We start from the raw sequence: 25,359 nt of genomic DNA, 5'->3' as shown, positions 1-25,359 counted from the left end.
GTGTTTGTCTGAAGTGTGAATATAAGAAGCACCAGTCTCCCTACAGCTCGGTCTGTGGCCTCATGCTTCAAAATATGACACCACTTTAACATCCCTTTGGCACAAGTGAGGCTCTGCAGTCAAGATATAATGATAAATATGTCCTGTCTAATTGGACTTTTAACATCTGGTAAGACTATTGAAAAGAGCTTTATGACAGTAAGATCTTTTTAACGATGATTAGATGTGCAGCAATCACTGAACTATGGTTCATGCTGCAAACGATTGATAATTTTAGAATGTATAGGCAGGCAAAGTACTTGTTTGTTCTAATATATGAATATTTCTTTGGGGAAAGACATCATGATTGGGTTTCAGAGAAGGCCCAAGTAATCTACACTTTCACATTATCACTGATGATTGCCACTAATCGGCTTTCACACACTTTTTCTTAAATATTTGTTACCGGTTCCAACAAGGAATGATTGTATATAAAGCAAGAAAATTATCAAAGTCATATTTCTAGTCTGTGTGAATAAATGTGGCCGATTCCCAAACCTATGTATATACAGTATGTGACATTTTCCTATCCAGTCCAGTACAAATATATTTATAAGGCACAATTAATAATAAGAAAAGTTGACCAAAGTGCTGTACAAACTTACAAAAAAAAAAAAAAAAAAAAATGGGGAATGCATTGTAATCTGTCTGATTTCTCCTATTGCTTTTATGTTGTAGCAAGTAGTGTAAAACAGGTAGTTAGTTCTGCAAAAGAAAAGAAAATAAAGGAAAAGAGAATCCTCAAGGCATCTACACTTTTTCTGTTTCTCTCTGACTTCTGGTTGGGGAGCTACATACAGGGGCAGACACAGCAGTTTTGGGGCCCAGGGCCCTTTTTGAATTCTTATTTATCAAAGAAAGAGCTACTTGTAACTTCTTCTTTTCAATAGTCTTCACTAGGGATGGGGGTTGTTAATTTCTATTCATGTTAATACCCTTATCAGTACTCCTTGTTGGTCTGAGTCCTTATCGATACCACTTTCTGTACTTTTCTACAGTTTGGTGGAAAGACAAAAAGGGCAAATACTTAAACTACAAGTGGTCTTAGCTGAGTATTATTTGAGTTAAAAAGCTATGATTCTGTCCGTCACATCTGTTTCATATCCCTCAAATATAAAACCATTCTTCATATTCATAACTATATTTATTGAAGTTTCCCATCAAAAACTAATTTTCCCATTTTTATGTGACATTTGAACACATCATAACATATAGAACACAGCTGTCTAATTCACTGAGGTTACCTGAACGCATCATATATTCCTCTGTCAGTTCATTAAGTTCGCCAATTAACTTCAATTCTGCCGATTCCACCATGGATTTCTACACTGGATTAATATTTCTAACAAACATGTTTTAAAAACTGTATCAAAATCTCATCAAAATTATTCTTCCAAAATGTCCCATCTTCTTGGAAAGTCTTGCAGGCAGGGTGAAACCTAATGACTGGCCTGGGAGACATATTAATGCTGTACCATCAAGCACTGGTCTGCATGACGTGTCTGAAAATCTCCCATTTACCCTGCATATAAAATACGGCTCTTAAACAAAAGCCAGCTCCAGTCATTCCCATGAAAAAGCCAGCTTTTAGAACCAGCTCTTTTGGAAATGACACACTGCTACACGCTGTCGGGAAAAGATCATTGTCATTTGTAATGTGTTGCTGAATAGTTATAATTTTTTTTTTTTGTTGTTTTGTTTTTGTTTTTTTTGCAAAATGACTCTGGAACTATGTTACCCAGCACTGAAACAAAACATTTAAGGCTACCTTTAAAGAAGATTTTCAACACTAAAAATCCTTTCATTAAGGGCGCAGACAGCCTAGCGGTCAGGTCTCACTCCGTGCAAGCAGGCAGCCAGGTTCAACTCTGTCCTGTGGCTTTCCTCCCCCCTCTTTCATGCCTGTTTCCAGCTCTCTCTGCTGTTCTCCTCTATTAAGGCATAAAAAGCAGCTAGAATTTTTAAGCATTTAGAGAAAAATTAAAGGAAAAAGGGTTCAAAAACATTAACTCTCATACCAAGCCAGAAACAGATGAGGTGGGCAGTCAAACATGTGGAGGCAGATTTGTCCAGAGCTTTAGAGCTGCAACTGAGAAGGCTCAGTCACCCATGAGCTTCAACTTAAAACTTGGGATAGCCAGAGGCAAAATAGGTCTGAGTGACCTAAGATATGGATTATATCACTGAGATGCTTTAAAGAAGCCAGCAAAGCTTATTTCACAGGAAGTTAAACCCTGCTCTCCTGAGTTAACGTCCTGTGTTTGTCTGACCGATCAATCATGCCAAGCCTTTTCAAAATGGACTTTTGTTCTCCTGATAGCACATCAGCTGGATTAAATGCAACATCAAAACTTTGGCTGGAGGACAGCTAGAGGAGTTACAATAGCATCATATAATGGGCTTCAGGCCACGAGGCTGTATTGACAACTCAGGAGTGAGAATCTGTTGTCAGAGTCCACTAAGGTTCTTTTTTGTTTTGAGGTAAAATATCTGCAGCCAGTCAACAATTATTCCCATGTATCAGCATTTAACAAGACTGCAGAACACCCTAAAAGCCATGTATGACTGAATGTAATAATATGAGCTTGCTGCTGTAAATGTATTTTCCAAATATGGATACTACAGGAAAACTGAGGCTGCAGACAAAGCAGATTCCACACGAGCTGTCAGCACATGCAGCTGCTGGCACAGCTGGGTGTCTGCAGAGGAAGTGCTCTCATAGCAAAAAAAAGAAAAAAAAAAGACGCTATGCATGCTCTCATTAAAACATCTGTCAGCACGTCATTTTAGATGAATGGCCTGTGATTACACAATGACGGTTTTGTCAGGAGGTTGTTCTGAATCCACCTCTTATCCAGTGGAAGACAAGATGGCTCATTCGTCTGTGGAAAATAAGCACTGGTGAGGGTTCAGTTTGATTCATAGATCAGATAAAGAAAGTTTTTTTAGGATCTTTGATCTGATAATCCCTGTATTTAACTGGAAACCTTTGGTTATTGTGGAGATATTTCACCTTCACTTTCTAAAAATCTCAAACTAAAAAGGAGACAAGTGAACTGAGCAGGAATCCAAGGGACATGACCCTTATTCATAAAGAAAAATATCTCTCTTTCTGCTCATTTTTTCTCCTTTTGATACCTGTAAGATATTTTGAATTTTCACACTGAAATGCCAGCATTTGTTTAAAAAAAGAAAAAAAAAAATCCCTTGTGTTCTGTGTCTTGTCACAGTGTCCGACATGCAGAGACGCTTTGACAAACACAGCAATACTGGATTTACATTGGAGACTGCTATGAGGAAATGAGACTGCTACTTGGAAAACCACTGCTCTCTTGATGTATTTCATTCAGATTTTGTGCCTCTTACTTTTGATGGAGCACAATTATTTTCTTAACATTGAAAAGTAGGTGGATAGGCCAGATGCCATGGCCCTGTAAGAAAGTGACAGGACCAATCAGAAGTAAGAGGTGGTACTTTCGGGTGTGGCGGAGTCGTGACTTAAACAAGCAGCGACAAGAGGCTGGTGCAATTATGGCAAAAGAGATTAATGTGGATGCTGCTATGGCGTCAGTTTTATCAGAGCTTGACGACATTTCTTCATTTAAAGAAGGACAAAGAACGGCACTGAGCTGTTTTCTTTTCAAAAATGACAAAAGTCATGTACTGACATGTCTACACTCGCCATAGTTCAGGCTATGCAGTTCTCTACGGAGTTTTCTACGACGTCACGTGTTTTGTTGCTTTGATTGGCCCGTAATGTGACAGAGAGATGTCTCTGTTCATCCAGTCACCCTCTGAGTTTTTTTTTTCCTAGCACCGTCTATGGGAGGTTTTCCAGGTGGTTGTGTGAAACAAATTCATCTGGCGTGTCAGGTTACATCGTTTGTGGCCCAACCAGCATCATCTGAGGAGAATGAGGCGGTAACTACAGGTGGGGACTAGGTGTACTGGGAGAGGGTGGCCATGGCTGCCACCAGTGTAACAGTTGCCTCAAATGTAGCTATAGCGGCAGTTTTATAAGATCTGGACTAAATTTCTTTATTAAATAAAGAGCAAAACACAGCACTGAAAGCTTTTCTTGGTGGAGAAGATGTATTGTGATGGTTACAGGGGAGGCTGTTGAGTCATGAATTTTAGCCACAGATCAGATCCACTGTTCATAAACTACAGTAGCACCAGTCAGTAGAGCTCACATTCAACCCAAGCTGTGCCTGCCTGACTACCTCATTTTGTCTCATCTTTCTGATTTAAATCTGATAGATGGAACGTTTGTCCAACCACCCTCTGAGAATTTTTCACAGGTCCTGCCCTTCCCAAACACTTTGTATGGGAGGTTTCCCTGATAAATGTGAAACATATATCCATGCAGTGGATGTATGAAACAATCTAACAGCCACTGGATGATCATTCTGTCATCCAAGCATCCCTTAAGGTGTAACACCTTCCTCCCCCACCCCAGACCCAAATAAGCTTGTGGCCCCACTAGACATTTCCAAGTCAGGTGGAGGTGCACTGCTTAGCCCTGCCCACTTCTGTTGCTTACTTCTTGTTTTAAATTGATGACTTTCTGACAAAGTAAACAAAAGAGTATCTGTGTCTTTCATTGTTTTGATTGAGAGCCCGCTGGTGGTGGACTCTGTGCAGTTAATAAGTTTTTGAAAATTTAAGCCAACATGCAAATCAAAGATCTAGACAAAATCTCTTTATTACACACAGTGTTTGCTGGTTACAAATACGAGCTGTGCTATGGTATGAACCTTTAGACCTATTTAATGTTTGTTATAATATTACAAACTCAATCTTTTTTTTTTCCTGAACCTTCTGAAAATACTACCTTGGGATCAGGAACATTTTGGGATGAGTCAGAAATCATAATTGAGTCCCTCAAGGAGAATAAAGAGAAATGTTTTGATTTCTAATGATGTTTCTGGGTTCAATGAGAGCTCCCTGCAGAAAGAGAGCTGCAGATTATTGTGTATTTCTGAATGGTATTAAAGAGTTAAAAAAAAAAGTCCAGGTCCTTTTGATCAACCTTAAATTGGAAAGGCTAAACACTCGTTTTTTTGTAGATTTTTTTAGGGAAGAATCTCTGACATAAGGAAGTTATGTGTTTTATGTTTCCAGCTGCTGCAACAGCTTGACAGAAACAGAAGGACTGAGATGTTTTATTGTACAGCCAGATTATCTGAATCGACTAAAACAGTATATCAACAAACAAACTTTATGGGAAAAAGGAAACAGAGAAATATTTTATAGTTGTGACCAGAAAATATCACATTAGAGAAGGGATATCTGGCAGTGTAGAGCTTATTCTTCACAAAAATTCCAAGTTGCTGCAGTAATAGTTTTCAGATTATTGAATTTTACAGTTTTAATTACAGTTTTGGTTTTAAAAGCAAGAAACCTGAACAATTACTGTGCAGTTCAGTCAGTTGTCTTTGTTTTGTTTAATTTTTATCATGTGTGGTATATGGACAATCATACTGATTAGCCAGGCCCACAGTAAGGAGGGGCTCTTGAGAAGCCGGCAATGAAAAATGTGTTTTTATTTCTTTTTCTTTGTAATTAGTGTCATTGTTGAATCAATGAAAACAAAATGAATTGGTCAAAAGACTGCAATTTGTATTGAATAGAGTTAAATAAAATACTGGAGGGCCCCTGCTCCTCCCTTAAAAACGTCCGAATGGGGGAGCAGGTGGCCTAGTGGTTTAAGGCGTTCCCCATATACGCGGGCGGCCTTGGTTTGAATCCAGCCTGAGGCCCTTTACCGCATGTCTCTCCCCCACTCTTGACCCTGTTTCTGACTCTATCCACTGTCCTCCTCTATCTAATAAAGGCACAAAAATGGCCAAAAATGAATCTAAAAAAAACAAACAAAAAACAAACAAACCAAAAAAAAAAAACATCCAAATGTTATGGTCCAGCACTATGAAATAATGCAAGTAAATTTAATTCAACCATAGTGAAAATATTGCTCATACATAGAGAAATTATGGTTAAGAAATACATTTAAATGCATTGATATTTGTAAAAGTGATGCAACATTTGTTTCTTGGCTAGCTGCTTAAGGGGGGCCCTGTGTAATATTCTTTCTGGGGGCCCAAAATCCTTAGCCACGCCCCTGTTCACAGGTAAAGGTGAAACAACCTCTGTCATACAGAGCAGCTCTTGTTTTTATGAGTCAGACCTGGAAGAATGCAAAATAACTTGCAGGTTGGTGACAAGGTTCTGGCCAGCTGAAAACAAGAGTTAAATATAATAATCATGATCTCATTATCAATCAAACTAACCGTGACTATGAATTTTCCCATTGAGCCCTCCTAATGTACAGTGATAAAGTCCAATGATTAAAGGCACTGATTTGTTATGCATGTCAGCATTACCGTGTTTAGGACTTTCTTTACTACAATAATTGACCTTTAGACAGAGATTTTAGTTTCCTGGATCAAAGACTATCCTCAGAAACAAAAGTTGCTCAACAATGTCTAATTAAAGGCCTTAACTTGATTTCTTAAAACTCTATCAGACAGAGTTTTTCCCCTCCACAGTTCTCTGAGGACTGCATAAAAGAAAATTCTGTACTTCTTAGAGAAGATAGAAGTGATGTGCTTCTTATTCCATCTCATTGACTACAATGAGTTCAGATCAACTGAAGATGAGATTGTTCTACATTGATCTTTCTTGTTTCATTTGTCATTGAAGACACTTTAGGAAAAAAAATAAAAACTTAAGGGTTCAAAGTTACTATCTGTCCTGTGATGAAATCATCTTTGAATCAAGGTGCCAGTAGTGGCTATGTTGGTGCTGCACACAGATAATGAATGAATGAATGAATGAATGAATGAATGAATGAATGAACTTTTATTGTCATTAAATGCAAGTACAGTGAAACTCTGTATAGAATAATGCCTCTATGAATAGAGGCTGATGTCCTCAAAAGAGAGCAGTTCAGGATCAAATCCGCCCAGTAGCTCCTTTTTGCATGTGTAGGTTCTTCCTGGGTACTCCTGGGTAAACTTCCTCCCACAGGTCAAAAACATGCTTGCTAGGTTAAATAGTGACTCTAAACTGCCCGTGGATGTGAGGAGCATGACTGCTTTGTTTCTTCATGTCAGTCCTGTGTTTGACTGGTGACCAGTCCATGGTGTACCCCAACTCTCACCCATTGAACGATGTGGATTGGCTCCAGCCCCCTGTGACCCTAAAATGGGACAAGCATTATAGATGATGGATGACAGATTTAAATCCATCAGTGAAGCGTTTTGTGGCTTTAATTAACAGATCAAGATACAGGCATGATTACTGAATGCAAGAAGGTATTCGGAGCTCACTAATGTCCACAAGAACCAACTTTCAACTGTAACTTGTCAACTCTGACAGATCAACAAGCAGAGGCTGATAAAGGACTATAAGATAAAACATATAAACAAACTAGAAAAGCACTCGGAGAGCGCTGACCTCCGCCATAAGCCCTATCTCCTAATAGGAAAGAATCCTTGTGATCCTCGTGATCCGGATCATTCCAAAATCTAATCAGTTCAGTGGATGATAGTTCACACCAGAGTAAATGGTGTGACGACCAACCCCATGTGTGTTTTTAAATTTCACTTTACAGTGCATTTTTTGTATTTTTCGTATCTTTTTTAAGTTCCTTAACAGCTTGGGTTCTGCTTTTATTGCCTTGTTCTTTTTATTTCTACTTCTGTCATGCTTGGCTGTAAGTCTGATTCCAAGTTAAAGGGTTAATTATTGTCATTGCTGTAAGCCAAGAAGAAATAGATGAGAAAGTCCCTTTCAACCAACAAGTAGAGGCCACATTCTTCCTCTAAAGCATGCTAAAAGCAGTGTTAACATCTGATAAAGGTCCATTTAATGATTAAATAACACTGGAGAGGAATCAATGTGTCCTCTCAGTGTCTTTGCATTCATGACTATGAAGGCAAATATTGAATTCTCTGAAGCGAACAAGATGAAAGCGAGCAGGAGCTGATAATGTAGAAATCATTCATCATGTTTAGGGTGTTTGCTCCAGCACGAATTGGGCAAACAAGCAGACAAACACACGGCACAGGTTGTTCAAATTAACCATAAACAATGTGACATTTATCCTGCCTTGTACCTTTTAACGAATTACAAGCCCAGGTTATCAGAGTTGTAATTAACAGCTTTAATTTGCACGGCCTGCGGGGGAATTAAAGAGTTTTTAGGATTCATTTTTGTGAGTGAACTGAGAGATGTTTAAAGCTTTTTCATAATGGCTTCATTGTTAAAAGGGGAATAAAATGTCTTACCCAATAAAACGTTTACAGCTACAGTTCAGGTTTGATTTACAGTTTATTAGCTTACATGCTATACCTGCACATTACAGGGCCTGTTTGGAAGTGTGCAAAGCTTTTCCTTCCCCCTTTAACTTAAATATCAGATAATCATAAGCAGTGGCGGCTGGTGCATTTTTCTTCAGGGGCTACAACAAAATCCCAATTTCATATGTTATGTATGTAAGGTATATCAACAGATGTTAATACACTGTGAGTTATATTAAATTAATATGCCTTTTTTTACATATGCGTTTGTTTGTTTGGTGAATGAATACTAAAATAAGATGGCTATAAGGGTCATCAGCAGCCACAAGTAGCTAACTCTTATCACAGTCAACTTACATTTTTAACATCACACATGATCACAGATCAACTCAATACATGACAATATTATGTTAAAGTCCTAATTGAATGTTTATTTTAAATAGAAACATTTAAAAAAGACACAAGGTTCAAGTAGTCACTGCTGGTTGGGTAAAAAAATGTATATGCCAGACCTGAATGCTGAATGAATCTATTATTTATTGGTTGATTTACTTACTTACTTATTATTAGTCTAATTGGCCATCAGTGTACTTTCTCCCTCTGTCATAGCTTTGTTGCTTCATCCTGATATCCGGCCGGTCAGGTCCAAGCTCTTTAATTAAGTTTCTCCTCCACTGTCCTCCTCTAAAGAGACCTTATTCTTAAACACTCAACTGAGTTTTCTTATTGCATTTTTCCATCTACCTAGCATCTCTTGATGAGCTAAACAACTAACGCAGGCGCAATTTCTGCCAGAAAGCCAGGGATATACCGCAACGGTGCATGACTTCCTCTGCATGTTTAAAATAATGGAGCATACCTCTCTGCTGCCACCTGTTGGCATCTGGCGAGTGGTAATCCCTAGGGGGGCGCAGTCATGTTGCGCCCACAGAGCTCCTATCTCTTGCACTGGAGAGGAGCGAATGCGCATGTGCAGATTATAACAGAAGTCTGTTGAAGGCTGTGGGCGCAGGAGCTCTGCGCCCCAGGGAGGAAGTGAGAACAGGAAGTAAAGCAAATGCAGGGCAGCGCCCTAGCACCCTCTATTGACAAGTCGCAACTGATCATATGTCAGAAATGATAACAGGATCGCTTACTCACATGCCTGTACTGCTGACTTGTCTGTAGTTTTGAAGTGCATGTTTTGGGTTTGATATTTTGCTTAGGGGAAACCTCAGAAGTGCTTTGTAAAGGAAAAGATTTCTGCCCTTTTACTTCAAACATTCAGCTTCTTTGAGCTTATATGAGCTTCATATAATCCTACAACCTTACATTCACCATCAAACTCCTTTAACCTCTAGGCAAGGGCTGCCCCTTTTTATGAACCTACTTTGTCATTTATTAACTGACTCACTGACTGCAAGTCTTGCAGAAAGAAATGTAGTACTCCTCCAAAAAAAAAAAAAAAAACCCACAAAGCTGTAGTGAAATACTTTTTTCACCCAATGCAAAAAAAAATTTCAGTGTATCCTTTTCAAACCTCAAGCGTTTCATTTTTATGCATATCACAAAGCACTACCGAGCCAACTGATGCTTCATTCATGCACCAAAATAACAGCAAAGCAGTAGTAAGGGGGTGAGGAATACTTAAAAATGATTCATACTGACACCAAACAGAGATGTAGTATGATGAATAGAATAAGAGATAATGGTTTAAACATGTATGACATTCAAAGTCATTCCTCTGTTTCTTTGTTTTGCCCCATCTGAGAGATTGGCAAAGCATTTTCTGCATTTGTAAGAGAAGAACAACGACCAAACGGGAGCTCTACCCTGGAGGGGAAGAGTGTGTCGCCTGTGGTTTCGGACGTGCTTTGAACTTGAAGGAGTCCTTTATCAGTGTACAGTGCTGCCGGGGATGTTTGAGTGCGGGAAGTGCCGTGATAACTCTGCCAAATAAGACATGCTGCAGCAGGGTGCTTGGGCAGCAAACACACAGCAGATGCTCCAGTGTTCTCCAGATATCTCAGAGACAAACCGTAGTGCTCCAACCAAATTGATGTGTGCATAGAAATCGCGCTGAGCGTGCTTAAAGAGATCTGCCCACAGGAGGTCACGGATGTGTCAGCTGGAGCATGTGTGAGAAAGGGTGAAGGGAGAGGAAAGCGGAGTGTTTTATCTGCTGACTTCAAGTTCCCCTTCAGTGACCTCGCTGACAATTTGAATAATTTCAAACAACCTTCTCCTGAAAATCATTGGTTTACAGAGCAAACTGTGAGCAGCAGTGCATCCTTGCTGGTTGAAACAGGCACATGGCCACTATCACAATCCAATTTCTCAGCAGCACAGGAAGGCTTCATTTTGACTGGAAATGTGCATGCTGAAAATAGGACTATGTTTTTCCCTTCAGGAACAAGCCAGAGAATAAATAAGTTTTCTCATCTAGAAGGACATTGAAATTGTTGTTTCATCTGCAGTGCTCATAGCTGCAGAAATCCAAATGTCATCCTGCATTGTTTGCAAATTACCCTGAATCAAAAATAAGGAAAAAACCTGTGCTGTCTCATTATCTTATTGTGTATGCAAAACAAGCTCAATGTCTTCAAAGTACAAGTCCCATACCTCTGGAACTTTAGTGGCTTATCTAAAGAAACAGAGTTGTTTATGTGTCAGGAAATATTTGCAAGAAAACAATGCAGGAATATTTAATAAATGTGATGTCTTTAAGAAACTCTCAAAATCTGCTTTACCTTGCAGGCAGTCTTGGACCCTGCAGGATGCACGATACATCACAAAATATAAAACTGAATATTGATTAAAATACTGATGAATTGTTAACTTCAATGACAAAGTTTTAGCTGTGAAATACATGTGTGCCTTTAAATACAGTTATTCCATTCTCTTTTCAATAGATAAAACACTTTTATTTAGCTTAAAAGGAACAGATATCTTAAAGAAAAAAGCAGAGAAATGTTGGCCTACTTTCTGTGAAAATCCTGGAGTTGTATTTCCACATTCAATCATTTCAATAACATCCTTTCTCTCCTATCAAGCTTGGGCTGTATGTGCATGCTTCAAATCATAGTCATTGTATCCTATAATAAGAGTGTTTATACCAGATTGGTCATTTTCTTTTTGCCACTATGTTTTTACTGAATTTTTCACAAAGCACAAAAACAGCATGCAAGACACATAATTAAGTTAAGGGGAGTCTACATAAAACAAGATAGAGGAAAAGGGGAAAATACAGCCATATAAAGTGGTATGCATGCAAGCTAGCTGTAATTTTCAGGAAAAACTTGCTACTTTTAAAGTAAGAGAATAAAATACTTGAAACTATGGAACATTTTTTTCCTCCAGAAAAAGTCTGAAGGCAAAATTCTATGAAAAAAAATAAGTAATAACTTTGAAATAAAAAGCCTATTTGTGAGAAAGCAAGCCATCATTATAAACTAAAAAGTCGAATTAAGAGATAGTCAGTCATAATTATGGCATAAAAAGTCTAAATTACAAAATAGCCAGTCAAAATTATAAAATGAAAAGCCTAATTATGTAAAAGTATGTCATCATTATGAAATAACAGAGATAAGAAGTCAAAATTAAGACAGAAAGTCAAAATTAAGAGAACGTAACTATGAGATAGAAAGCCTAAATTAGAAGAAAAAAAATCTAAATTTCAAGCAAAAACTCATCATTATGAAATACAAGGTCAAAATTGTACAATACGGTTTTGAAGCTGCAAGATAGCAAGTCCAAATTATGAGATAGTGAAAGAGACAAATCAAAATTATAACTTTTTGTCTCATCCCTTACTACATTCATAATTATGTCTTACTTTCTCATAATGATGCATTTTATCTGATAATTTCAACATTTTTAGTCACATAATTATGACTTCTGAAATCAGAATTATAAACTTTTATCTCATAACTTCACTTTTTTTTCTTGATTTTAATTAATAATTTAATAATTTCTAAATTTATCACTTATGTTAACTGAAAACAATAAAAACAGCAAAGTGATAACATGCTTGCTTTGTAACTGATTTACTGTGACCGATGTTTTTTTTTTTAATGTACAATTAGGGTAAGTTACTGATGATATTTACTGAAAAGCTGCACTTGAGTACAATGCTTTACTTGTACTTAAGTTCTTAATTTATTTTTTTTAACTACTTAAGATATTAAATTCACAACACTCCATAGAGAAATAAAATATTTTTACATCTCTGTATTTGACATTTTACATACTATTTACTTATTACATTAACAGTCAAATTTAAAAAAAATGTTGCATGGCTAAAATTAAACTTTGAATTAAAACTCTTTCCCAATGGATACTATGAATTTAATAGGTTCATGAACCTGCCAACAGCAAAAGGGGGGTGGGGAGGGGGGGGTTGCCCTCAATTATTACACATTTTAAATATGTAAGAGGAAAAAAACCTCAAATAGACATGTGAAATTGACATCACGTCGTCTCCTGTTATCCAGCAGTAGAAATGTTGAGTAAGGCACTTGTGCTTTAGTAAACAGCTCAGCTTTGTGACACTTCAGACTGTACTGTACAGCTCCATCGTAGAAAATCTGCAGCACTGGCTGACTTTAAAGCAGACTGTTTGCAGAAAATCTGTATGCATGCTCAGCAAAGTGGATAAATAACAGAGAACAAATAAAAAAGGTGTTTACTTTTCCAGCTTGGACACTTTGCATTTCATACTTAAAAAAAAAAAAAAAAAAAAAAAAAAAAAATAAATGGCTACACCTGCCAAAGTGCTGAAAAGTTGCTGCCACAGGGAAAAGATAAATGATGCTTCAAATGCCATTTGAAAACTTGACAGTTAAACACAGTTTGCAAAAATTGCTTTTTCAGAGTGTTCGTTTGGAAATTGTCTATCTAGCACAGCATGCTCTGATTTAAAACTATCATAAAAGAGTAGTACTTAGATTTTATTCTGTAGTATCTGTCTGACACAGATTTTTTGTGGCACCATGAGAAGAGAGAACAAAACATTTTTGGACAATCTCTGTGAAAAAAACAAACATTTAAGCAGAATATCCAGAACTTGAGTAACTCAAAGGAAGGATGAAATTATAACAAAATAGTCTGCATGTGTGTTAAAGATAGTGAATGAATAACTTCTGGCAGTATTTGTATTTTTTACTCCTTAATTACCTTAACAATCTTTAGTTTCTATTTGGTACAGTCACATACACTAGGTCTGCTTTGTACCGGAAGGATGTCTGGTTCTTTGTCTGTACAATGTTCTTGTATTATGAGTATTTTAAACAGCAGACTGAATGTATAGAGGTCACATTAAGAGTCCTCTAGTGGTTGTGTTGCCATGTCAGTGGGCTGAGCATGCATGTTTTTTCTCAGCACCATCTTGTTTGTCATTCATAGATGTTTACCACAGTCACCCTGGGGAGCTGTGTAGTACAAATGTGGTACTCGTGCTTTTCTGAACAATTCGTTCGGAACTTAAGGGGGATTAATAGGTGCAGAACACGTCAGCCTTGAATGTTTATAGACTTATAATAGCAGAAAATATAGAAAGTCCTCTAAAATCTATGATTGTAGTCTTCTCTGGGTTCTTTGAGTATGTTTGCTGGGGCTTAAGGAGACCATGGATTTCTACCTGGAGGTCAAGAGGCCTCCAAGGTTGACAAAATAAATCTGAGGCAGGAGGATGAACTGGAAAGGAGAACAGAAAACATTTTTTTTTCAACAAAAACTTATTTACAAGACATTAATCTACTCTTTATTTGTTAATTAAAGGCTTATTCACTTGTTTGTTCTCTGAAGTTTACAAAAAAAACATACAGACTTTCTATGACTATAACACTTGATTAGAATTGACTTAAAGGCAATAAACCATATGAAGAGTGAAAGTGCCTGTGCATGCACACATTGCTTTGGTCTTAAATGTTAAATCCTTTAATGTCTTGTTGGTCAGATGTGAGTAATTCCCATCATGAACTTTCTATAATTTTTATAGACAGAATGAAGCACTAACATTTCTTTGAAGTAGTGGCAGAGGCTGAAGCGGGCCTCAATTTTATCCATGGAACTCTGAAATTTTTATATCACGCTGTTCCTCAAAGTGTAAAGCTCAATGTGTAACACTGTTGCATAGATGTCATTTTTTCTTTGGGCTGTAGTGAACCAAAGAAAATCTTGGTCGACTGAGGGTGCTTTCACATTAGGGGCCTGGTCCTGGATCTGAGTGCACTTGAGCCCAAAGTCTGGTTCGTTTTGGTAGTGTGAATGCAAACGAACCGCGCCCGGGCACCGGGCCTGGGCCCACTTGGGGAGGTGGTCTCAGGCGTGATTCAAGTGAACGCTGGCTCGGTTCGGATGAGATGTCATCAGCTTTATGATGTCATCGTAAAAGCTAGACTTCTTTCCACAGCGCGGCAGTGTGTTCATATTATTTCTCAATAAAGGGCGGAAATCATCAGAGTCCAGTCAATAAATGGTCTGTTGTGACTCACCTTACAGATGGACACAAGTTGGAGTCACTGAGTCTTCTGTCACCTCAAAAACCACTGTATCTGGGCAGCGTGAGCCCATTTAATGCTCTGAGCTACACGCAGATGTGCAGATACAAAGAGCAAAGTTGCTGGCATCTTTAAAAGTGATTTTAAATCATCCATGGCTGCAGGACGGACTTCTTGCCAAGTCAAAACAAAAACAACCTTTGCTCAGGTCATGACCCCAGTGGTTGCCATGGTAGCTTCTTCTTCTGTCTCCTCCTTGGCGGGGTTGTAAACCAACTACCTGCATACTGCCACCTGCTGTTTCAGACTGAGTAAATACGCAAGTGGGCCCAGGCACGGTTCGATGTTGCTAGTGTGAAAGCACGCCAGTGGGGGGAAGGTGGAGGGGGAGGAATCGTGCCACGGTGCGGTTCAGAACAACTGGGCCTAATGTGAAAGCACCCCGAAATTACACCAACACACCAGGTTAAAAAAAAAAAAAAAAATCAAAATCAGCTTAATCTGTGACATGCTCCTCATTGCACCCTCTGGTAGTCTGAATAACCATAGAAATTAATGTAAAAGCTTTGTGATGCACTAAAGTATTTTTATTCTCATTCTGTTGTACTAGAATAACAGCTGACTCAGAAATGATCAGCGTGCACCTACCTTTAACAATATAATTTCCATCATCACATCACAATAACTCTTTTGCATCATACAGCCTACAAAATATCCTCAGACAATTAACTGTGTTAATTAGTAACGATAAGTATTAACAGGATCACTTGTTCCAGTCCCCACTGTATCATTTATGAGCATATATCAGAGAGCATGCAGCGACATCTTTTTTTTCTCTTTTGCTCTTTGTCTGTCTGTGACAGACACTAACACTGACTTAAACAGTTGATAGACAATAGCACGTTACTGATCAGTGAGTTAAACAGGCCATGGGAGTTGGGGCGCTGACACAGGGCAGAGCAGAGACATTCAGCAGTGCCACTTCAATACAAAAAGCCTGCATCTTTGTGTGGAGTTTGTTTCCAAGTTACTTACAGCGTAACAGCTGTGAAAAAATCATATAACATGTTCTGCGTAGTGCTGGGCGATTAATGAAAAATAATCAAAACCGACACTTAGAGCTAATAACCGACATAAACCTGCTGTGTCGGTTATTTCAGTTTTGTCCCCTTGTATATATATCTATATACACTATATTGCCATAAGTATTCGCTCACCCATCCAAATAATTGATATCAGGTGTTCTAATCACTTCCATGGCCACAGGTGTATAAAATCAAGCACCTAGGCATGCAGACTGTTTCTACAAACATTTGTGAAAGAACTGGTCGCTCTCAGGAGCTCAGTGAATTCCAGCGTGGTACTGTGATAGGATGCCACCTGTGCATCAAGTTCAGTCGTGAAATTTCCTCGCTCCTAAATATTCCACAGTCAACTGTCAGTGGTATTATAACAAAGTGGAAGAGATTGGGAGCGACAGCAACTCAGCCACAAAGTGGTTGGCCACGTAAAATACCGGAGCGGAGTCAGCAGATGCTGAAGCGCATTGTGTTGCCACCTTTCTGCAGAGTCAATTGCTACAGACCTCCAAACTTCATGTGGCCTTCAGTTTAGCTCAAGAACAGTGCGTAGAGAGCTTCATGGAATGGGTTTCCATGGCCGAGCAGCTGCATCCAAGCCATACATCATCAAGTGCAATGCAAAGCGTTGGATGCAGTGGTGTAAAGCATGCTGCCACTGGACTCTAGAGCAGTGGAGACACGTCCTCTGGAGTGAGGAATCGCGCTTTCTCCATCTGGCAATCTGATGGATGAGTCTGGGTTTGGCAGTTGCCAGGAGAACTGTACTTGTCTGACTACACTGTGCCAAGTGTAAAGTTTGGTGGAGGGGGGATTATGGTGTAAGCTTGTTTTTCAGGAGCTGGGCTTGGCCCCTTAGTTCCAGTGAAAGAAACTCTGAATGCTTCTGCAAGAAGAGATTTTGGAGAATTCCATGCTCCCAACTTTGTGGGAACAGTTTGGGGATGGCCCCTTCCTGTTCCAACATGACTGTGCACCAGTGCACAAAGCAAGGTCCATAAAGACATGGATGAGAGAGTCTTGTGTGGATTAGCTTTTTCTTTTTTTCTTCTTTTTTTAAGATTCGTTTTTTGGCATGTTTGTGCCTCAATTTGATAGAACACCTTTGGGATGAGTTAGACCGGAGACTCAGAGCCGGGCCTTCTTGTCCAACTTCAGTGTGTGACCTCACAAATGCGCTTCTGAAGAATGGTCAAAAAATCCCATAAACACACTCCTGAACCTTGTGGAAAGCCTTCCCAGATCAGCTGTTTTAAATCAAATCACGGATGAAAAATAAATTGCAACGTAAGTTTAAAAGTGATTTAATAAAAATGGAGTAATATGAACTTTTCTTTGCTCCTGTACTGAAATAACAGTTGTCCTTGATAAAAAAAAAGTGATGGTGTTTATGCCTGAACATTGTATCTCTAGGTAACAGCAGTTCCTTAGCAATTTCTTGTTTGCCTCCTTTGCACAGACTTGAAACTTCCGAGTTGATTTAGACCCAACAGGTGTGCTTTACAAAGAATGTTGAATATAATGGTAATAGTCCAAGTGCATGTGAGAAGAAGACAGTGAAATTCTCCCTGCTGGTCTGAGATTTGACCCTGCAACTTTCGCTGACACTTACAGACTTTATGATAATTAAACCTCTGGCTCAGTCTAAGTTTGTTTTCAGTCTTCAGTTGTTATGAGAAACTTAGAGCAAGAAATGGGAGCTTGAACAGCAAAACAGATGCTTAAGGAAAGCGTTGGCTGTGGTTATTGTTGGTGAAATATATTCCCACTCCGCTGAAGAGTACATTGCCCTTTGCTTGTAAGCTAAAATATCCCATCTCGTGCCATATGTTGTTTGGAGTAAAGAAATCATAAGTTTCTAGTCTTGTTTATAAAACAAGCTCTTACTGTAATGACCACTGAAAAAAGAACAAACTCAGGGTTCCCAAAAGCCCATCAGCCTTATTCAGAATTCCTGATTTCTCTAGGGCTTAGTTTAATTACATTTGAGACAAGCTGGCTGTAATTAGAAAGCTGTAAATTGAAGACTTATCAGCTATAAGTCAGAATTAGTCTAAGCTGGTTAATATTCAGGAGTCCCTTTGGGGGGAAAATCATGCATAATGTCAGGAAAATGTATGACATGTTAAATAATGTATTCCTATTTTCCGGACTTATGACTTGCCAAACATGCATGACAGCTGATGCTAAATTACAGTGTGTGCATGTATTCCAACCTGGTCCACACCAGGAACATTGCAGTCTGGTGGCGCATACACACAGTATGTGTAAAGACGGCTGTATGGACATTTCTATTGTTATGCTAGCCCTGTGCACTGAACGGCAAAAATCTGCTGAATGAGACGGATGGGGCGGGTTAGAGGAGCGCGGCTGTGAGCTTGTCAAGACATGATGCATTGTGTACATAGTGGGAAATGGGTAGTCTTCATTTGAAAGTCAATGCCAAAGCTTAGACGTGCTCGGGGGAATTTAAAAACCCCAAGCCAAAGTTATGATGGCACTCCCTGAGGGGGTCCAGGAAAAACTTCCAGGCTGTTTCTGTCTCTTGTGCTTTCAAGCCAAATAAATCAGACTTTGGAGTATTTGCTCAACTACACACTTTCTCTCTCAAACACAAGGACTTGTACACACAATTATAAACAACATGTTCACCAGGGTGTTTCTGTCAGTTAGAGGATCATGTGCACTAAAAGCTGTCATAACAACCCCTTACTTTTGTGTAAATCAGTTCATGCCTTGATTTACACTTGCGTAGCACCAAGTATTTTTCTTTACTGCAGAAAACATCAGTAATTTACTTTCATCTAATGCAGTTCAAGCCAAAATTCATAGAGACAAATTAACCCTCAGAATAGATTTTAATCCAAAAATGTCATGTTCCTTTTAAAACACCTTAGTAATACACAGCTATAATAAGGGTACAACAAGCTTGTTGATAAGTTATGTTTTTATTGTGTTTTTTAGTGTTGTTTGGACTTGTTTAAAAGGTTGTTGATGTTCACTTTTAATGCTGTAGTTTAGGGATGTGCATCTGGTGGTCCAGGAGCCATATGCATCCGCTCCTCACTTAGTGTGTCCAGCAAGTCAATAGAAAAAAATCAAACGATATTTAACCCAAAGAAAACCTGAAAAATCTGTCCTGACAGATTAGAATACAGGAGTTTCTAGTACAACACCATGCATTCAGACCAAATGCTGCAGAAAATAAAAAATAAAAATAAAAACTATATTTCTATTACAATATTGATTTTTGTTATGGCATGTTCTTTGCCAGACATCAGAGCAATTACTGGCTGTAGCTGTTTCTGAAAAACTATTTTTTTATAAGCATTAATAAATACATGTGAAAATAGACATTGATTTTGAATAATTGGAGAGTCATGGATTTAATACAAATCAAAAATGTCATGCAACAATCTAAGTTTCTAAATATATTTTCTCCATTACTTTGGTCCTGGTTGCAATGCTGGCTGTTGTGCAGCTGAAAGCTGTGTGCTATTGACCATGAAAAAAGAAAAAAATGAAAGAAGTAATGTCTGGTGATGCAACCGTGGTGTTCTAACCTTGGAGTGCCGATGAACTGGCGAGACTCCATGTCTGTCATCAGGCAAATCCATCTTGCAAATCTCCAATCCGTGACTTTTGTGCCAGATCTGAACCCAGCCAATCAGCGTCGCTGGAGAAGTACAATGCGGTAGCTACGGGTGAAGTTTGGTTGTACAGGAAACAGATAGCCACGGCGGCCACCAGTGAAGTGGTTAGCTCGGATGCAGCTATAGTATAGCAACAGTTCTAGTGGAATTAGACCTCGCTCTTTATTAAATAAAGAGCAAAGAACAGCACTGAAAGCTTTTGTTGGTGGAAAAGATGTTGCTCTTCTGCCAACTTGTGATTGTTATGGGTTGGGTTGTGCTGTAAGTCGGTGTTTACTGTGAATGCAATCAGTGCAGCTATTGGCTTGGATGTAACTTTATTGTAGTGACACTTTAATGAGAACTGAACCATATGTCTTTACTGAAACAAGAATAAAGAGCCACACTGAAAGCTTCTCTTGGCAGAGATAATGTTTTTTCATGTCTCCCTGCATGAATTTTATCCACCAACAAGCTATGCCAGTCAAAAACTTTGGCAGGGTTAGCCTGTAGACCTCAGGTTAGCATGTCTATGACCTCATTTTGTCTTGTTGCTCTTATCTGCCCATAGTGAATGACCATTAACCTTTGTCATTCATTACGTAAATGACAAAACGTTTACAGGTGTTTATATGATTTAATCTACCATCACTGACATAAACAGACAGGACTGAACATGAGAGACACTTCTCAACATGTAAGTACAATTCAATACAAAGTTAGTGCTTCTGGTTAATATTTGTAGTTGCAATTAAAGTGTTTAATCCAGTGTCTGCCTTTGCTGTCCTTCCACTGATAGTTCAGCACTCTGCCAAAACTATTTAGTAATATTGTATAAAGTAAAATGAATAGACTTAAGAAAATCCATTACCACAGGCCACAAATAGTATTTTTGTAGGCACATAACAAATTTAACATTGCAGTGTTCAGTTTTCATAGTGAGTGTAATAATGATTGTGTTGGTGGAAATAGAAAGGTCATGTATGTTTTGCAGTTGTGACTGATAATGAGCTAAATGCTGGTGAGGGATTGTGCTGAGTGACACAGTTCAACTTCTGAAAACTTTGCATATGTGTCTGTCTTTGACACAGCATCCTGAAAAAGTTAGTCCATTAATAAGCCATTTAACACAGGGACGCTGCAGAGAAGTTGATTGATTGTGCTAGCAGATATGCTAATCCACCTAGTGTGGCTGAAAGAGTGTGTTAACAGAGAAGTGGAGCAGAAGCAGCTGCAGGCAGGGGTCCTACCTGGATCTAGAGACTTTGAAAATGCATAAAGAATGAATGTGATCACATTACAGAAGCAGTGAGTGAGATTTTTAGCACCCCATAGCTCAAAATGAGCATAATGTGCTGCAGGGGCTTGGAAAGGCTGTTGATCATTACATGCATTTAAACAATTACTTTGCTATGTTCAAAAAACTTTTGAATTTCTAGACTCCTACTGTTCAATAAAAGCTCTCTGCCCCCTGGATTATTAAGGCACTTAAACTACCCCCTCCCTGCTACACTGACTTTGAGGGGTGAGGGACTGACATCACCCAGCTTTTCATCTACAAACACTGAAAGCTTTGTTTCAAATGAAAATAGTCTGAAGACCAAGGCTCAGTGCAGCAGCATTATGCCAGTGTTTTCCATTAAACTTGAACATTAGTTTCTTTTAAGAATTTTCTGTTGAATACCTGCTTTCATTACTTGGCTGTTTGTCTCAGGGGGGAAAGTTTGATGCCAATGTTTTTTTAAATTCATCAAGAGAACCTGGGTGGTTGGTAGGTGGTCTGGTGGTTGATATAATTCCTGTGGGAGGAGATTGTATTAGGGCCAGCTCACAGTAGGAATGAAAAGATGTTTAAATGCCAGTGTCAGTAAAGTTTCACAAGAAGTCTGATAATTACTGTTGAATGTTTCAGATGATTATTTGCAGACATCAAGTACTGACTTTGTACTTCTTATTGAAAGTTAACATTTCCATAAGCATGGAAAACATAAAGTACAATGTTCTACATGTAATAACGTACTTACTTTATACTTATTATTAGGGCTGAAACGATTCCTCAGATTATTCGAGGGATTGATTTAAAAAATCCTAAAGGCAAATTATCTGCTTCGAAGCTTCGCTTAGATCAGTCATGTATTCATATATGCCCATACTGTAAGCTTGGACATTGTGCCGCGTGTTGTACTGCATGCTATGTTTCACACAAACAGCTATTTGTGACGCACAATGCATTTGTTTTTGCTGTTACTATGACGTAACATGCATGATGTGGGGCGTGAAAATCATGAGGGAAGAGAAGTTGATGCAATGATGTTTACAGGCATTCGTCCTGCATTTTTACGAGGCCACTGCCCGTGGCTTCATGACAAATATGGCACTATGCCTGCACTGGTGAACCTACGCAGATCTCTGAGTTTACGTGCTGCCTGTATGACTCGCTGGGATGAGACAACACTCAGTTTGTGTGTGCAGACTTCAGGGAATTTCATAAACTTCTCTGATTGACCCGATGGTTTCACAGAACACCGTCAGGCCTCACGATTTAAGTCCTGTTTTGGTGCTTTCCGTCCCTCGCTCTCCTTCTCTCTCTCTCTTCTGCTCATGCACTTTACACATTTAATCATAAATTATTTATAATTCAGTGCACTGACGTCTTTATTGCAGCGTATTTCTCAAAAAGTTTCAGCATCCCGAATAATTTGATAAGACTTATATTGATAATGAATTGACACCAATAAAATAGAAACAAGCTATTGCCACAGACAGTGACTGAGACTAGGTCAAAGTTCATCATCATACAGTCAGGATTCAACAGGTCACAGAAGCAGCGTTATTCCTTAAGATGTGTTCTCCATATCAGTGGACGGTCTTAAAAGGTCATATTTTTATGGTTGATGAACTCACAAACAAAAATGTGCAAAAATTTAAAGTGAACACCTTTTAAAAAATAGACCATATTCCTGTAATCTAAAGGTTCACCTTTCAGACACCATCAGACCACTGTGTGAATGATGGAACTTTATTTTATCTAGAATGTCAAATATTTCACTCATCCATGAAGTAGAGGATGTTCAAATGAGTCCCTTTACTTTAATGACAAATTGGAAAAAAGAAATAAACTACAATAGAAGAAATAAAGTGTTAGCGCCCAAAATTTCCTTGGAGAGGATCCCTAAAACCCAAAATATGGCATAATCTACCAGAAGTCTGCCCTCACTCTGTACTTTAAGAGTTTTTAGGCCATTTTGTGGTAGTCACTGTTGGTGCAGGGCTGTGAGGCTGTCACAGAGGCTGTAGGTTGAGATGTAAAAGAACATTTTTTTTGGTACCAGGAGACTTGCCTGTCTCTGCTCTGCTCTTTTCTTTCCCCTAACAGACACTAACATGAACATGTATAGCTTTATGAGATGCTTAGAACCTATTTGCAGATTAGTGAATTAAACAGTTAGTGAAGATAGCAGACAGAAAGAGCCGTGACCTCTACATCATTCAAACAATCCTCCTTTATGTCTGTGCAGAGAATTTGGTGTGTTCTTAACTGCTGTGAAACAGTCAGGAAATAACATCTCTGTATCACTGCCCTGTTTTAGCAACAAGACATCGGTCCTCACTCTCATTTGATCGCCCATTGCTGTGCACTGTCTCTAACAGATAATCCCTGTTAGAGACAGTGCAGATTATGCGGCAGCAGAGGAATAATAATATAATAATAATTTGCTTAGGTTGTCCTGACACTAGAGGACTTTGCTAAAACTTTCAAAAGACTTTCAAAAGACTAACATCTGAAACCCTCTCACATCTAAAGACAATTTGTCAGCAAGTCACTGAGTTTTTAGCCACGGACTAAGATTTTGCAAAGACTGGAGGTCAGTAATTACAAGACTAGAATACAATTCCTTTTGAGATTATTTCCCATCATGCATCTGGTGGAAATTCACAGCAACGAATTTTGGACAGCATACAAGATGGAGAAGGAGGTGGAGATTGCACACGAGTAAATATCTCTTATAAGCGGATATTTTTAAATTACTTACATAGAGAAACTAAAGGAGAGGTAAAAAAACGAAGAAACTTTGCAAAAACTAAAGAACCATCCTGGAAACACTTCAGAATAAAAGTACCATATGAAGACACAGGTTGTCTCACCACAGAAACAAACTGATCGGTTTGACTTTGAAGAACAAAATGGAAGTTTACCTGCCATGTCTGCCTGGAATGAGTTGACAGACAAAACACACAGACAGCGGTGCAGAGATCTGACTGCAGCTCTGAGCAGAAACGTTTTTTCCTTCTCTTGTGTTTTAAGCTGACATTAAGCGGCTTCAGACTGAACTAGACTCATGTTGATGGTTTGAAAAGGTACCAGTTTAACATGCTTATACACAACACTGGCTCCCATTGGTTGTTGATGACATTCATGTCATTGAAAACACAATTTATATAAGGCAAGGCAAGTTTAAAGACTTTAAACAATATCAAACACGTGTGATATTGTAACTGCAACAGTGAAGGACTGCCATAATGCTCAAATCAAGTCTTACGACCAGCTTACACCTAAAGACTGAGATCACAGAAGCACACTACAACTTTAGCAAGACTCTGTGATTTTGCTCCAACCCTGGAATTTTGTGTGCGACTTTGAAATTGCACGAAAAGTCATTAGGTGTAAGGCCGAATTTATGTGCACTAGTAGTTAGAGATGCATGTGATTAGCTGGCTAAACGGTTTAATTTGGACTCCTGTGTTGTACTGGAATTGCTAGTCAGTGGAAGCTATACCAGAAATCCTGGTCAAACAGTCGGCCTGAACAGATTTGTGGCCACCCATCGCCAGTAACTGTACTTGTTAACTGCTAAAGCACAGAAAGCATTTCCTGGGGTTTAGCACTGTTTTGATCTAGACAATGGGTTTAAAGTTTTTCAGAAGCTGTCAGGTTATACTGCTGCAGTAAACACGGACCAGAATGATCGTCTAAGTTTGATGCTAATACATGGAAATTGGTTTTAAAAGGCTAACACATTTACTGTCAGATTATTCTTATAATTTTGATTTAAGAAATTGTCTATTTTATCCAACATTAGAAGCACTAAAGGATGCATAGTTCTTCAGTGCTGGATACTTAGGGGCATGGCAAAATTTCTGTTTAGGAATGAGAGGATGTCAGCCTCATGGGAAAAATAATTTCATAGCAGACAATCTGCAGGAGATCTTCAGGTGTCAGGCAGCTTAAGTAGATGTCCAAAGTCACTTAAAGTCTCAAAATAAAAACTTTCTATGCTCCTTCTTTGTCCGCCACATCAAAGTGACATGCCGTTTTGCCGGCAAGACCTCCCGACCTCCAGTGAATAGCATGCGGGCCCACAGAGGTTCCACCACAGTGCCATTGTTGTCTGACTCAGTGTCACTCTAAAAGAACAGGGAAGCAGGGTCACCATCCTGCTGTCAGTCATCTCCCTTGGCTTGAGGATGACGAGCGAGACGCTGGTGGCTTCAGACGTCTCGGAAATTACAGCTCATTTTTTTTCCTGTGAAAAATCAACAAGTCAAGCTGAGTCAGATTCTGCATTTCTAACAAAGGGGGTTTATGCACATCCCGCACAAAGGAGCGAGGGCATAAATGCAGATAAAGGAGAGGGATGAAAATAAGAAGGAACAAATATATTGCAGATTTAAACATAAAGCCTGTGTGTATCTGTGCATTTGTGTGTGTAAATCCCTGTATAAGGGAATATAAAGAAAACCAGCCAACACACTTCCTCCTCTCTGTGTATTTCCTGTCTTGTTACTTCCTTAACATTGCTGTTTTTCTGGGAAACAGACATTTACA

The 25,359-nt window shown here is 38.8% G+C and overlaps 1 protein-coding gene across 2 annotated transcripts in view; it reads left to right on the top strand.

Moving 5' to 3' along the window:
• The window catches only part of fstl5 (follistatin-like 5), a 314,218-nt gene that overhangs the window by 29,240 nt on the left and 259,619 nt on the right, over positions 1-25,359 (top strand). The window lies entirely within an intron of this gene.

The sequence above is a fragment of the Cheilinus undulatus genome, linkage group 10 (assembly GCF_018320785.1).
Source record: "Cheilinus undulatus linkage group 10, ASM1832078v1, whole genome shotgun sequence".
Lineage (NCBI taxonomy): Eukaryota > Metazoa > Chordata > Actinopteri > Labriformes > Labridae > Cheilinus > Cheilinus undulatus.
The sequence above is the reverse complement of the archived record's forward strand: the minus strand, read 5'-3'. Positions and strand labels throughout refer to the sequence as shown.